Below are 14,585 nucleotides of genomic sequence, written 5' to 3'. Positions count from 1 at the left end.
GAGATCCGCCTTCGGGTATCAGGATGAAAGAAGAACGGGACGTGACAAGAGAAAAATAGGAAAGAGATGATCGACGGAGAGGAAAAAAGGGAGTAACGTTTCTTGCGGACACTTTGGTCGATGCAATCGTTTAATTATAAACACGCGACAGGCTCTTGGTGTTTTTTTTTCTCCACGTTGGAGAAATTATCGAGGGAAGCCGACACGAAACAGAGAGAAAGAGAGACAGGAAAGAGGCGGATAGCGAGGGACGACTGGCCAACCGAGTGGAGGTGCTCGGCGCCGCTTCGTGACTGCGACTGAGCCTCGACTCGCTTCAGCCGAGCTCCGCTTTCCACCGCTTCTGTCGGTCTGTCGCGGTGCGCGCCGCCTCGCCGAGTGCCAAGGCGCGCGCTCCGCTCTCCCACTCGTCCACCCTCTGCCCCCATGCCGACTGGCGAACATGTGTGCGCGTGCTGTGACCGCAACGGCTCCTCCGACCCCCGCCAAACCCTACCGATACCCATTCTTCGCCGTACTTTCGTCTTCCTTTCGGCTTTCGCCTTTCCTTAACACTTTCCAAAGTAGAAAAAAAAAAGAAAAAAAGGAAGAAATTTGTAATTAAGGTGGCCAACTAGTTCCATCTAGCCTTCTGCTTCTGGCTACCTGTTGATGGCTTTCTTGCATTATCACCGCGACAAACTTTTCGTTTGTTATCCACCGGTTCATTTGCACCAGCCTGAAATCCCGTGAGACCACCGGCGGATTTTGTTCGTTCGACTTCCTCAGGGCAGTGTCGCTCGGTGCCTGCGAACGTCGATCTTCGCTCTAATTACGTTGTTAGGAAAGTTTAATTTATTTGTGAGGTTGGAGGGTTCAGTTTCTCGCGATCCATACGTCGTAGGTCTAAATTCGTACGAGTAAAGTCAGGGAGAGCGTGTGGTTCGAAACAGGGGGAGAATGAAAAATAAGGAAATTGAGTCGGAGATTTCATTTCTAAGAAAAAGTTAGCCAGCGTGTTTAAGTTTAATTGCGAACTCGACAGAAGAAAAGGATCGATAGCGAGTTATTCTCGTCCGCGTCACTTTTTTAGAAAAGAACTATTTATAATCAATGATGTGTACGCGTTATTTTGTTCTATTTTTCTGTGGAAACGAATCAAGCAATTTTTACGTCGTTCCAAAGGCTGTGATCATCTTGTCAGAAAATTTCAATTTGCGTACTTGACTTTCTCTCATATTCTTTGCACGATGTTTAGTAACCGATGTTTCGATATCGATGGTGCAGATAATATTCCAATAATCTTTAATGTGGTAAACTCGAATGAAATTGCAATAATTTCTGGCCTGTTACGAAAGAAATCTGCAAGTTAATTTATTGGGTACCGAAGAACGATTCTTTTATGAAATACTCGTGATATTCGCTCCACCTCTCCGGTTGTCGTCAAATTATTCAATTGCAAACGATATTTTCCGTAACAGAATATTTCTATAATACTTTCAGAACGTAACGCCGAGATGAACGAACTTATTACACGACGCAGTAGATTCGAAAGCAAGTCCAAAACGTACAATAAAATCTTGCAGTTTAAAACTTCATTTTGAAGAAACTAGAGGTTAAATATGTTTAATCGAGAATTAGGTCGGTAATACACGTGTACATGACAAACTTTGAAAGTGGATTTTCTGAAAAAACGAGACTCGAAAGGAGAAAATGTTATATTACGTTTCACGACTTATTTTCACGTGTGAAGTTCACAGGAAGATGACAAAAACGCGTCTTTGTTGAATCTTTTATTTTAATCGTACTTTATGACTAAAAGGGAATATTTAAACACAAAGAATATAAAACTGCTAAAAGTAGCAAAGACATAGCCAACCAAGCTTAACCCGACATTTTAATATTTTTTAATACTTTCGTATTACGAGAAGCAACGTTATGTTTTTCACGTTTCGCAGAATTTTTCCCCAAAATCGAATAGACGGACATGGGATTAATTAACAACGTGCTGAATTTTAAATATATTTTCTTGTAAAAAGGAAACACGAAATGCGAGTTATCATGTTTTTCCTTTATATATTCGTACACAATAACGTATCGATTGTCCGTTATTCAATGGAGAATTAATCAAATACACGGCCATATATTCCATCACTGTACAAATTTTTAGTCTGCGTTTCTTTAAAAAACGAGAAACCTTCGATGTAATTTCGTTATACTTTATTTTCGACTTGCATCGAACCGTAGAATCTCGCCGATTTTACTCGCACGATAAATTTAGATGAATTTACAACGGTGCACGGTCAAAAGGCTAGCAACGGCTATTAACAAAATTCGGTGAAACAACTCGTTAACGTTGATTCGCAGTCGTTCGTTCGCTACATAATTTGCAATCGTTCATGCGAGAGTGGTGCAGAGTGCAGCGGTGTAATCTAAACAGCCACTCGGAGCGTACTTTCGGCACATTCGTTGCACCAGGTTGGATGAAAAAGCCGAAATTGTGGCGAATAATTAGCGTCAACGTTACAGTTGCTAATGACTGTATTGTTTAACGATGGTGGGATGCGCTACGTTAAACGCGACACGTCACGCCCTCGCTATTTCCGACCAGGCGAATGTCACGCATCGTTCAGATTCAGAAATAATACGGTTAACTGAATTTCCCGCGTCTGTGCGTGATGTGCTAAAAATGTAATAGATGCGTTTACGGTTGAAACATTGACGAACTAACTTCTTTACTGGGAAAAACGTGTAAATTTTATCAGCGATACAGGAAATAAGTTACAAGTGGCAGAATAATTTATCCCAGCTTTTAGTATTCGGTTGTCCGTAAAGCGTCTTTCTTTCACAAACGTGTTCTTTACAACAGTGCAACAAACGTGAAACCAAGTATGTGAAACGTCGCGGTATTTATCTCAACAGAACAAAATGGATCGTACACGTAATTCGACAAAATAATATAAAACAAAGAACGTTGCGCGTTTATTATTTCTTCATAAAACGAAAGACTCTTTTCGGACAACCTGATACTATTGCGGTATAGAGCTGTGATCGTAAGATAAATATCAACATAACTGTGGTTCAAGAAGATTTTTTTTTTTTATTTAGTTGTTTGCATTCATAATTTGTCCGATTTGGACATTTGGTAGAATTTTTCAAGAAGAAACTATAACGTGTAAACGTTAAGCTGAAACATACGAAACGGTAGCGTCGTTCTTTTCCGGATGAATTTTTAACTGCGCGTAGTTTGTTGGAAAGGTATATTTGATAAAATACGTTTCGCGCGGTGTATGTAATTTTACAATTATCAAACAACTTTGTTGCTCCAGACTCGTAACGATTATTTCGTTTTAATTCGTGTAGATTTTAGAATTAAAAAATTCTTGGAGCGAAGTTAGTACAGTCGTGTTTCATTTGCAGACTCTTTTGAAATAGCTTGCGCATCGAGAAATTACCTAAGGCGACAGAGAATATGTTAATCTCCTGCAAACGTTAAATATTCGCAACAACTTTCACGACACTTCTCCGATATTCGTCAATAGTCTAATTGTCGGTGACGATCAGTAACGAAATGTCGATGCCTTCGTCATGAATCTCCTTAAAAATGTAGACGTTATGTACAGCTTCATTCCTCTTCAATGTAATTGATAATCGAGTGACAGGATTTTAACAGTTGGCAACGTCCCGTTAAATCAAACCTTCCGAGAAATATTTCATACGTATAAACTGATTAATTCGGCACGTTTCTATCGGTTTGTCCGAATCTGTTGTCAAGCTGTTAAGACTTAAATTGCACAAAGGTGACAAAATCAAATTGCACAAAAGAGATGCATTCGCTTTGACAATTCACAACAACAATTCCGTAACAGAAGTTCGGTTAAAAAGCTGAAATACGTTAACGCGAGTCTAAAATACGTTAAGTTTCCACAAACGTCTCGATCCCATATAGCATTCGTATTTGTATTTGTTGGCTGTATACGTATAACGTCTGAACTTCTAAACTGTTTGCGTAGAAGTAAAGGGCACCAGGATGGAACAAATGGAGCAGCATCTTATTTTCCTACTATCCCCTGGCAATATCCTTGTTCCCAACACTCGGAGACTACGATAATATTTATCAACAAGCAGACGTGCATTTTTCTCTCCCGCTGTGTTCGCCTCGAGTCATCTGGAAGGCACGTGCGCCAAAAACTTTCTTTTTAACGACAAAGACCGAACGCGTTGGTTTCACGATCAGAAATCGGCTTCCAACAAACGCCCCGTCGTCCTCTGTCGGAGTTAAAAATTTCGTACGATGTCGACCTGCTTGCTGCACGCGCAACGTGTCCTTGAAGATGTGTAAAATGAAGCGGTGGCCCAACGGAGAAGTATATTCGTCGAGCATACAGGGAAGATGAAATTGAATTTTCTCGGTGTACGTCGTCGGTGCGATGCAGCGAGACGACACACGCTCCACTAGACCGGGTCATGTGAAATGTTGCGACGTGGCTCGAGGAATTGAGAGCAATTCGGAGCAATCACGCTATACGCCGGAATGAATAAGAAATAAGTAAATAAACAGGGCAAACGTTTCACTAACGCAAACAGTCTCGTATTCGCGAGATGGAGAATCGCGTAACTAGCATCGTGAATGAACATTTTTTATAAACAAATACTTCATCTCTGTGTAACGTGACACGTGAAACGTTTTACCTAACATTCGTAAACGTTTTTGTGAACAAACATCTCTTCTGTTCTATCGTGTAAAAAGTAAAGTGGCGTTCTTTCTACGCTCGTTGAAATTCGCCAAAATTCATTTCGCATTGGTAAATATTATCGCTCGCGTAAAGTGTTACGAATTTTGCGCAAACTTCTTTGCTCCGCGACGAAATTCCACGCGACTAGCGACCAAAGGCAAAGTAACGAGGAAAATATTCCGTGCAATTCGATCCGCTGGAATCGGAAAATCACAAGGCACGTGGACGATGGTTCGTGTAGACAAAACAGAAATACAAAGTGCAACCCCTACGCCCCTTGACGATGAACTGAAGTTTTCGTGGAACACCGATTCCTACCAGAGGCGCAACCTATTCTGCGAGTCCAAGTTGGTCGGCTGTGTATTTTTTTTCTTCTCTTTTACGCGGGATTTTCGAAACACAGGGGGTTCGAGTTCCACGCGCAGCCAACAGCGTCACAGCTTTTTCGCCTGGCGATTGGAGTGTCGAAATTCGGCGTGGAAACGGTGTCGACGTAATTGGTAGAGAACTGGCTGCTGTGCAGGTGCTGATGAAAAACCAAACAAGAAAGCGCGAAACGAAACGTTTTCAGAGTGCAAGTGAAAAAAGAGGAGGGGAAGAGAGTAGACGAAAGCAGAAAGAGAGAGAGAGAGAGAGAGAAAGAAGGAAAAAAGCGAAACGTTTAACGATACATGTGTGCGAGATACGTTAGCGATAATGGTCAACAAAGTTCGATAGTTGAGATCGATTAATCAGAGAATTTTTACAGTTTGTACTTTTTGGTGACAAATTTCGATAAAAGGGAGAGAGAGAGAGAGACAAATTTCACGAGACTTGCGAGGGATTATTTACGAGCGACGCGGTAGCTGGCTGGTTCGCGGTGAGCTAAATGTTTCCGAAACAAAAGGAAACGTGAGTTACGATCCAACGAACGACGCATTATTTTCAGAGTCGCGGCACGCCACCGATGTTTCGACAAAGCGACTTGTCCGAAACAATATTTTGACGTTGTAACGCGCCAGCGAACAACGTGACCGATTGAAAAGCTGACAAGCTCCGAATTTTTTTCCGCCAAATCCGTAGACGTATATTTCCCGTTTCTCTCTTTCTCTCTCTCTCTCTCTCTCTCTCTCTCTCTCTCTCTCTCTCTCTCTCTCTCTCTCTCTCTCTCTCTCTCTCTCTCTCTCTCTCTCTCTCTCTCTCTCTCTCTCTCTCTCTCTCTCTCTCTCTCTCTCTCTCTCTCTCTCTCTCTCTCTCTCTCTCTCTCTCTCTCTCTCTCTCTCTCTCTCTCTCTCTCTCTCTCTCTCTCTCTCTCTCTCTCTCTCTCTCTCTCTCTCTCTCTCTCTCTCTCTCTCTCTCTCTCTCTCTCTCTCTCTCTCTCTCTCTCTCTCTCTCTCTCTCTCTCTCTCTCTCTCTCTCTCTCTCTCTCTCTCTCTCTCTCTCTCTCTCTCTCTCTCTCTCTCTCTCTCTCTCTCTCTCTCTCTCTCTCTCTCTCTCTCTCTCTCTCTCTCTCTCTCTCTCTCTCTCTCTCTCTCTCTCTCTCTCTCTCTCTCTCTCTCTCTCTCTCTCTCTCTCTCCTCCCTCGCACCGACCGCTCTCCGTTTTTTTCCTATTTTCCCTTTCTCTTTTTTCGACACCGTTGCCCGGTACATCTAACTCGCTGAAAGGGACATAGTCACCGTTATCGCCGTCCGGTGCACACTTTCCACGCAACGGTTTCCGCCTTTATACCGTATACTTCTCCATTACTGCAAATTAAATCTCGTTCCAGATGAAGCATCCGGCGGGTTTTGAGCTCGCTACCGCGGAAACTTTTACTCGGCGAACAGGAAATAATGCTTTCGCCGGCGAAATATCCCGAACTAATACGATACGATGTAAATTCTTTTTCTCCAGGAAAAAGACCTGCATAACCTATACTAGACGCTATACTAAACTATATGAATAATATTCCTAGGTTCTTTGTTTTGTTTTTCATTACGTACACAGCTGGTCCTCGAACAGCGCACGGTTTTACTCACTATACGTATTCTATTCTATGTACGTATTATTATTAACGTATTATTACATAATACTTTGTTGGCAATTAGTTTCGTATTATTAATCAACTATTACGATTAATTATTGCATCAATTTTTTTTTTTCTACGAAAGAAGAACGTTGTACGTTGTTCGATTAGCTACTCGATATTTTATTTTTTTAGCAAGAACATGCATTTAACATTGTATCTGGAAACAAACATCTGATGCATGTTGTTTTATATCGATAGAGAAGGAAATGAACAAAATTCTCGATATTTCACCGTTACACGAACCATGAGAATTGAGGGTTTAAATTCGCATTGTTCAACAGCCAACAGTGTACGTGTACGGTGCATATCCAAAACGTATTATCCAGTAGAAGAACCGTCGTCCGTCGACGATACGTTATCGCGCTATGCAACGTAGAGAAAGTATGTACGTCATGATAGCGCTATCGCGTCGAAGCGATAACGTTACTCGAATCCAGTTCTCAGTGGGAAGTTTTCGCGCGGACGTGAAGATGGGACGAGGTGGACGCAGAAGAAGATCAAAGCTCGAAGGAGAGGGAAGAGAAGGCCGAGAAGAGATTAAAATTGAAAGAGGAGAAAAAGAGAAGCTGGATCAAAGCGTGGAAAAGCGTGGAACCGGCAGAACTCGACAAACGGGAAGGGGGCATAGGAAGAGGAAAGTTTGGAGACCGCGAGAGAAGGTCAGGAAGCGGACGTAGGCGGAAGAAAATAGGCCCGGGGGTGGTCCAGTGGGAGAACCGGATGAGAAGAGAGACGACGAAGAAGCGACGCGACGTTACGTTCCATTTCTTAGCACCGAATAAAACTTTCCATTCTGTCGGCTGGTTTACGAATGCGAGAACCGTGAGCGTTCTTTTCTCCTGCACCTTTTCCTCTCTTTTCCGAGCTGTCGTAGGCGAGGTTTGACCGCGACGCTGTACGAGCGTCGGGCTACTGGTCCAACCAAAGGAAACACTCTCGTTTCTCTCTGTAAATTCCATCGTGTTTTATCGTCTCTGGATACAGTGCAGGAGTGGCCACCGTTGGGTGAGAACCTCGTTTTTCGTAAGCGCATTTTTACGCGAACGCGTCTCTACGTCCGATGCATAAATTAGTCCAGGGACATAAAGAAAGACACTAACTGTGACGCGGCGTGTATTATTATACTTCGACCCATCGGAGGTGGCGATTAACCTTGACAGACTGCGAGAGATCTTCTTACAAATGCGTTTAAACAGGCAGATGATAAGGTTCGAAAAAGATGAGTAAAGAACGTAGAAATTATCGACCAAATCGTAATATTACGCGTCTTTCGCGTTATTCGCGTTCGTCTAGTTTTTATCTAAAAATTCGCGTACGAGATAAAATAATAGCTTCTCTGTTCTTACGATTTCCTGTATTTCTGGGAAAGATACGTGCTTTCTACTTTTCGTAAAAAATAAAAATTGACGATAACATTTAAGATGCGAAATATATATAAAACATTGCATTTTACCTACGTTTCTCTCTCTCTCTCTCTCTCTCTCTTTTCAAGCTACAGAATATCGAACTACGAGACAAAGATCTCATCCAACATATCCGGAGAAAATATAAAAATGGAAAATATAAAAATGGAAAATTTTTGAAATAGCCTGTTCTTGTTAACTCGTTGTGGAAAATTTGCAACGGTCGATACTCTCCTCGCTCGTCGGTGAGAAACGCGAGTGTACCTTTCCTCCCTTCGTTCCTTTTTCCTGTCCCGGCCGACTGAAATAGACTCCCGCAAAGTCGGCTGCTTTATCGCGTGCCAAGGTGCCGCCAGGAATCGCCATCTTCCGAAACAGATTACAGCCGGCGGATTTACTTTTACGACCGGTCGAATATCTAGGGTTGGCTCGCGACCGCTTTCTCCGCGGGAGGTGAACCGATAACGTTCTTCCATCGTTCGTTCGATAGCCGCGATTATCTTGACAAAGAAACACTTTATTGCACGCGATTCCTCGCCGTGAGCATCGAGGATAAGAATAACCATCTCGATGGCCGTATCCAACAGGCAATTGCAAATGGCAGAGTTACAGCGATTTCAAGACGTCGGATTGTAAAGACGTATTTTTTTTTTTTCTTCTAGAAAGGGTGACTTGTTCGTAACGCGTTCGACAATTTCTTTCGCTCGATACAACAACGAGGTTATCGGATAAGTAGAAATTATATGTTGAGGTTATTAGATGTATAAACAGAGGAACGCGTGGATAAATTGTAAAGCAGAAAATATATTTTAATACAGAAGTGTAAGTACAAGTAGGAATAATATAATTTGAACTGGTCCAGATGCACACGTTAGCAGTGTTACCCTATAACCGAAAACCCCAAAGCCATCGTCGCCTGTCTACTGTCTATGGTCTGCCTTCGTCCCAGTCTATGGCTTCGATGCTTGAGAAAACTAAAAAGACCAGATGTAGAGTTTTCTTAGAAGCGGTGCACATTTCAACGTTATACAACCAAACTTATTTATTTATAACACGATCCACAAGAAATGCGATCGACGCCATTCCTTTCCTTACGTTTAATGTTCGTTTCATCGAAAATCGATACATCTTTGACAAATTTTAAGTAATATTTACTTATTTATAATACTTACGTACAAATTATACTTATCTATAATAAGTAATAACTTATTATAAATAATTAGCCATGTTACTGCGCCACGCCAGAGAAATTACTGAAAATTCTCAACGCGAGAATTGATTGTAATTTTAATAAATATTAAAAAAAGAAAATCTTTGACAAATTGGCATCTTGAAATCGCTATCATTTCTTCACTTTATCCAATTCAGATATACAAATTTAGAAACATATTTCCAACATATAATTAATAATTAACCAACGTGAAAAATACGACAGAAATGAAAAATCGATATTACTAATGTCATATACGATAACAATGCAATGAGAATACTTAAAGATCGAGTGACCACGATATCAGAACATCCATCGGAAGGATCCGGGTCACGAAAGTTGCCAGTACTAAAAGAAGAACCTGGTCGAGATAAGAGACGACTCGGTTTCGACTCTGACAAGGAGTTGGGCAGAGGATCGCGTCGGCTCTGTTGGCCATCCATTATTCATAATTCGGAGGGTTGGAGAAAGGCGACGTCAACAAGTAGCGGTCGTTCCTCTTCCGGTTAAATGAGCCAGATCGAAGCTCGCGATCGGCAACATCTGCTCGACTGCCTGTAAACGTCGGTACTCGTTATCCTCGGGATGAAACGCGTCGACCTAGAATATCAGTTTTTCGATCGGTTGGCCGAACGAGTCGACCGGCCGCTACCCAGCCGAATAAAAAGAAATTTTATTGCTCGTAGGTCCAACTACCGGCCAGTCTGGCCATCGATGGACTCAACATCGACTGGCAATCGATTAGAAAGCACGGTTAATGCCTTTGAAATTCGTGTTTCGTCCATTCCATGGCGGGACTAGATGGTCTTATCGACTACTTTGGATTTCTTTTACGTGTTACTTTTCTCGCCAACTCGAGCGCGGCTCTCTGACCCGAGAAACGATCTCAGCTCACGTTTGCTCTTCGACTGTATCTATCGGGGTGTCTTGAAAAGGCTATGCCTCGAAACAGACAAAAGAATACGCCAGCTCTTTATCGATAAAGCGTTGAATGCAGTCTCGAGGCAAACTTTCTTTTGATTAAAAGTTTCAGAACGTTAGGGACAGCGAATATATAAATATACTTGTTCGGAATTTTTACTTCGTTTCTTTAGGCTCGACGGTGGACGTGTTACGAACTCGGTACCTTCTAACGATAATTTAGAACTTGCATGTAGAACGCGACGATTGCGACGCAGATTATTAGAAAAACGACCGGTCGGTGGAAATCTTGTATTCGCGTAAGATGGAAAAGTGCAGGTCAAGTAAGAATTGTACGAAAGGAAAACGATAGAAATAGAATGTACGATGATGTTGATCTACACGCGGAAGAAATTCGCGATGAATGAAATTAAAAGATGTGAGAAACTCGTCTAACGAAATAACAGATACAGAAGAAAATGTAAATGATCAGGTGGTGACGACAATATACGTGAAAGGTGGTTTTGCTTGCACGCGTTTTATGGCCAGTGTATAAATTGAAAAGCCGGCTTAGCGTATGTATATGCGAATTGTCTCTATGGAAATGCGTATTTCGTTGAAAAACGCGTTTCCTCTTTATTCCGTTGAATCGTTTTGTCCGTCGTAGGGCGAAAAATAGAAGCTCGACAGAGTGTCGCTTTCGGACATTCGTCGCATCCCGTTTGTGGTTAGACGTCGCATGGTCGGAAATGACAAGCTGGCAACGGTTTCCCCCGTGTTTCCGGATATTTGCGAAGCTTTTAGCTTTACCGTGACGAAACGATTCCGCCGAGCAAAAGCAAGGGGATACGAGGGCTAACTTTCAGCGGATGCGTTTTTGTAAACTGTGCAAACTGAAAGCGATCAAGAATCAAGAGTTCGATTGCGAGTAGATGGCAAACTATTCCAGTTACCTCTGTAATTCTTTCGGTGGATACGGACCAACCATGTGTTTATTTTTCAGGATTCCAGTATTTCATTTATTTTAAAGCTCGGTACCTTTATACTATTTTTTTATACCACTAGTAAATGGTAGTTTCGTCCTATCCCGGTTATAAATTTCCTTGCTCTATCGTGCATGGACAGTTAACAGGATTTTTTAATCGGTTATCTACGCTATACGATACCAAACGTTATTGCAAGAAGAGACAAACGTTCTATAGCGGCATATGCGTCTTAGGACGTTTCGATACGAAGATGCCTCACATAGTTGTTTTGCCACGGAGGATTAACACTGCACGACGCACATAATGTAATAAACAAACTCTGGATAAAGCAATTTCGCTGCTACGTGCAACCTACAACCGGAGAGACAATTTCAAACCTTTTGGTACCCCCCTCGACCAGTATCGATAGACGATCATGTCCTCCAGACACAGTCAGTCGCACGAATCAATATCAGTCAGTCAGTCAATCGAGCGAATAAGTATAACGAATCTGTTTAGCGATTCTGTATCTTGGACAAAAGGCCTAAGAGATATCGAGTAAACTATAGACAATGTGACGAGAGAATGGCGAGAATGGCCCATCAACGTGTCGTCGGTCCTTCAATTGAATAATTGCGTAGAAAAGGCCTGGCCACATATCTATACTGAATATCTATTACTGAATTTGGATATTTCTTCTTTAATTGTAGGTATCTTAAGGTGGCGATGTATTGTTTCGTTGGTAACATTCCAAGGTGCATCTATCAAGGATCTTAGAGTTTTTGATTGGAATCGTTGAAGAATTTCTATGTTGGAATTACTCGCTGTTCCTCATAGTTGGATCCCATAGGTCCAAACAGGTTTTAATATGATTTTATATGGCATTATTTTACTCTGCACGCTTAAGTTGGAAGCTGGAAAGGCGACGTTAAGTTGTCAAGGACAGGTGGAAAAATCATCGAATCTCAGACGTTCACCTCCCCAAGACAGAAAGACAGACCATCGCTTCCGATTCATAGAATCCAAATGTATGTCGATTAATTTATACGTCAGGTATCAGAGTCTGTTTTTCCCTTAACGTCGTCGACTTAACCCACATTTCCACTAGCTATTTCGGATCCTAAGCAGCGTGGCATTGTCGAGGCGAAGAATGGCCAGGAAAGTCTAGTTTTATTGCCGGTTTCTCGGGACCTCGAGACGGAACTAGCGGGCCGAACCGCTCCAGATAAGAAGGAGTTTATTAGAAGAGAGAAAACGGACTAAGGATACAGCCAGCTCTCGTCTGCCAACCGGTGCGCTCGGTGAACCAGCAAAAGACCCTTATCACGGGACGAAAAGCCGGTGAATAAATACAGTCTCACCGAGTTCCTGGCACCGTTGAACTTTCCGATTCTCCGGAGCATCGGGAGAAGCATCATCAGGAGGAAAAGCGGCTTTCTCGGAAGGAGAAGCAAGGAAAGAACGTTTAACTCGACTGTAACGTGCAGTTTCACCTTTTTCTTCTCCCTCGATGTTGGTCTTTTTTCTCTCAACTCGCAACCTTCCGTACAGGTTTTCAACTTCTGCGAACGACTGGCCCGATTCAACGATTTGGTAAATCGAACCTCTTTTTCACCTTTACCTTGGCTGGATTTCGATACTCGGCCGCGGTGTTGGTAACGCGAACAAAAGGAACCAAGATACTATCGTTGCTGGCAATACAGGATGTCTGAGACAGTTGGTAGCAAAGTTGAGAAGCACGTAGTACTTGTTAAACTGAGCGAAAATGTCTTGGTAAACACGCGGACATGTAAATATTATTAGTTTTGCAATTACGAGATGTTAGCGAAGTTTTGAACGATAAGATGCTCAGCAGTGACACACGCCTAACGACACACGAGACTTTGTTGCGTCAACTGTCTATAAGTTATCGACCGCTGTGTACACGACACCTGTAAACGTGAACGTATCACGCGAAGCAATTTGCAATTTCATTAGCGCTGCTGTTACGATTATATTGCCAAAGTTCGATTCGATTCGATAAATTCGCAAAAGCTGCAAGGAGATCTTCTGCGAGTATCCGGAAAGATCGGGACAGAATTTATACCACGTGTTAGTGAGGTCGAGTAAAGTAAAAAGAACGGTCGTACAAACTCGTGTCTGAAAATGCTCTATTGAAAAGTTATAAGCGTTCAAAGATTTCCGGTAGAGTTGTTCTTAAGACTCGTACAGAATCGCAGACAGATGCAAATGCACTCGATACTATGCATTTCTACGACAGCAGGAATATTCGAAAGAGTTCGACAATCGTTAGTTGGACGAATAGAAGCCTGGATTTTCGCAGAAGGAAGGAATTTCGAACGTTTATTACGATCGCCAAACCGATACAAGTTTTTCAACGATTTTACAACTTGTCGATACAACGTTTTCGGATGTAAGCTTGTGCGAACTTCCCTCTACCTACTTGACCTCGTTAACACGCAGTACAACTTTTGTCGCGACCTTTTCTGACACCCTGTATATTCGGCAGTACAGCTAGCACAGTAACTTGTACATACATTTTCGGATCAGTTACAAATTTTTGCAAATATCGTAAATAACGCGATCATAGAAGCTTGACAAGCTTTTCGGTGTTTTTAATTTTCCAATTATAAGACGGACGAAGAAGCGTCTTCTAAATTGCTAGATACTTAAATAATAGACGGTAAAGTGTATTGTTGTAGTATCGGCGGAAAACCCCGAGTAATTAACGCTAGAATTACCGATAGTTAACACGAAACTGTTTCTACCAAAACCAGTGAAAATGACGGGTCTTTAAAAAATACGTAATAATAGAATATTGTTATATTTATTGATTTATTACTTTCTCACAGAAGCAATTCCATGTTATGTAGTACATTTTTGGTATTATTAATCCATCCGGGACTATATGATCCGTAAAAGAGAGTTGACACATTTTGTAGAACCAGTCATTTTGACTGCTGTGATATTTCTAGTATTAGCATCTAGCGATCTAGCGATCGATCCGGAATTTGATATCGTCATATTGAATGATACGCGGTAAAAATGTTAAAAACGTGTGGAAAGTTGTACAAAACGAGGAAATTGGTTAATTGGAGTTCGATAAACAGATTGCAGGATCCTTTTACACTTTGACAGGCACTAGTCGTTTTGACTGGTATTGGTATAAGTAGCCTTGATACAAAATTACTTTGAGTTTGAATACATAAAAAACAAAATAAAATTCATTATATTGTAGTATCATGGACGAGGGGCCTGGAACGGTTGGGGTTAGGTTACGACAAAAGGGGTTGCTAAGTGATAAACGAATTAACAGCAGTATGAGTTGAGAAGCCAGAGAGT

At 41.9% G+C, this 14,585-nt stretch overlaps 1 protein-coding gene across 3 annotated transcripts in view; it reads right to left on the bottom strand.

The window, feature by feature from the left end:
* The window catches only part of LOC100747741 (LHFPL tetraspan subfamily member 6 protein-like), a 28,363-nt gene extending 27,977 nt beyond the window's left edge, over positions 1-386 (bottom strand). Inside the window, exon 1 of one of the 3 annotated variants that reach the window (XM_033323703.1) lies at positions 1-386. This exon is cut by the window's left edge and continues 941 nt beyond it. The gene's annotated coding sequence lies outside the window, so the exon portion shown is untranslated. The other 2 variants (XM_012391709.3, XM_003493461.4) reach the window with 2 other exon arrangements.
* Positions 387-14,585: the final 14,199 nt, after the last annotated feature.

This window comes from Bombus impatiens, unplaced genomic scaffold, assembly GCF_000188095.3.
Source record: "Bombus impatiens unplaced genomic scaffold, BIMP_2.2 scf_1112, whole genome shotgun sequence".
In the NCBI taxonomy this organism is placed as follows: Eukaryota; Metazoa; Arthropoda; class Insecta; order Hymenoptera; family Apidae; genus Bombus; species Bombus impatiens.
The sequence above is the reverse complement of the archived record's forward strand: the minus strand, read 5'-3'. Positions and strand labels throughout refer to the sequence as shown.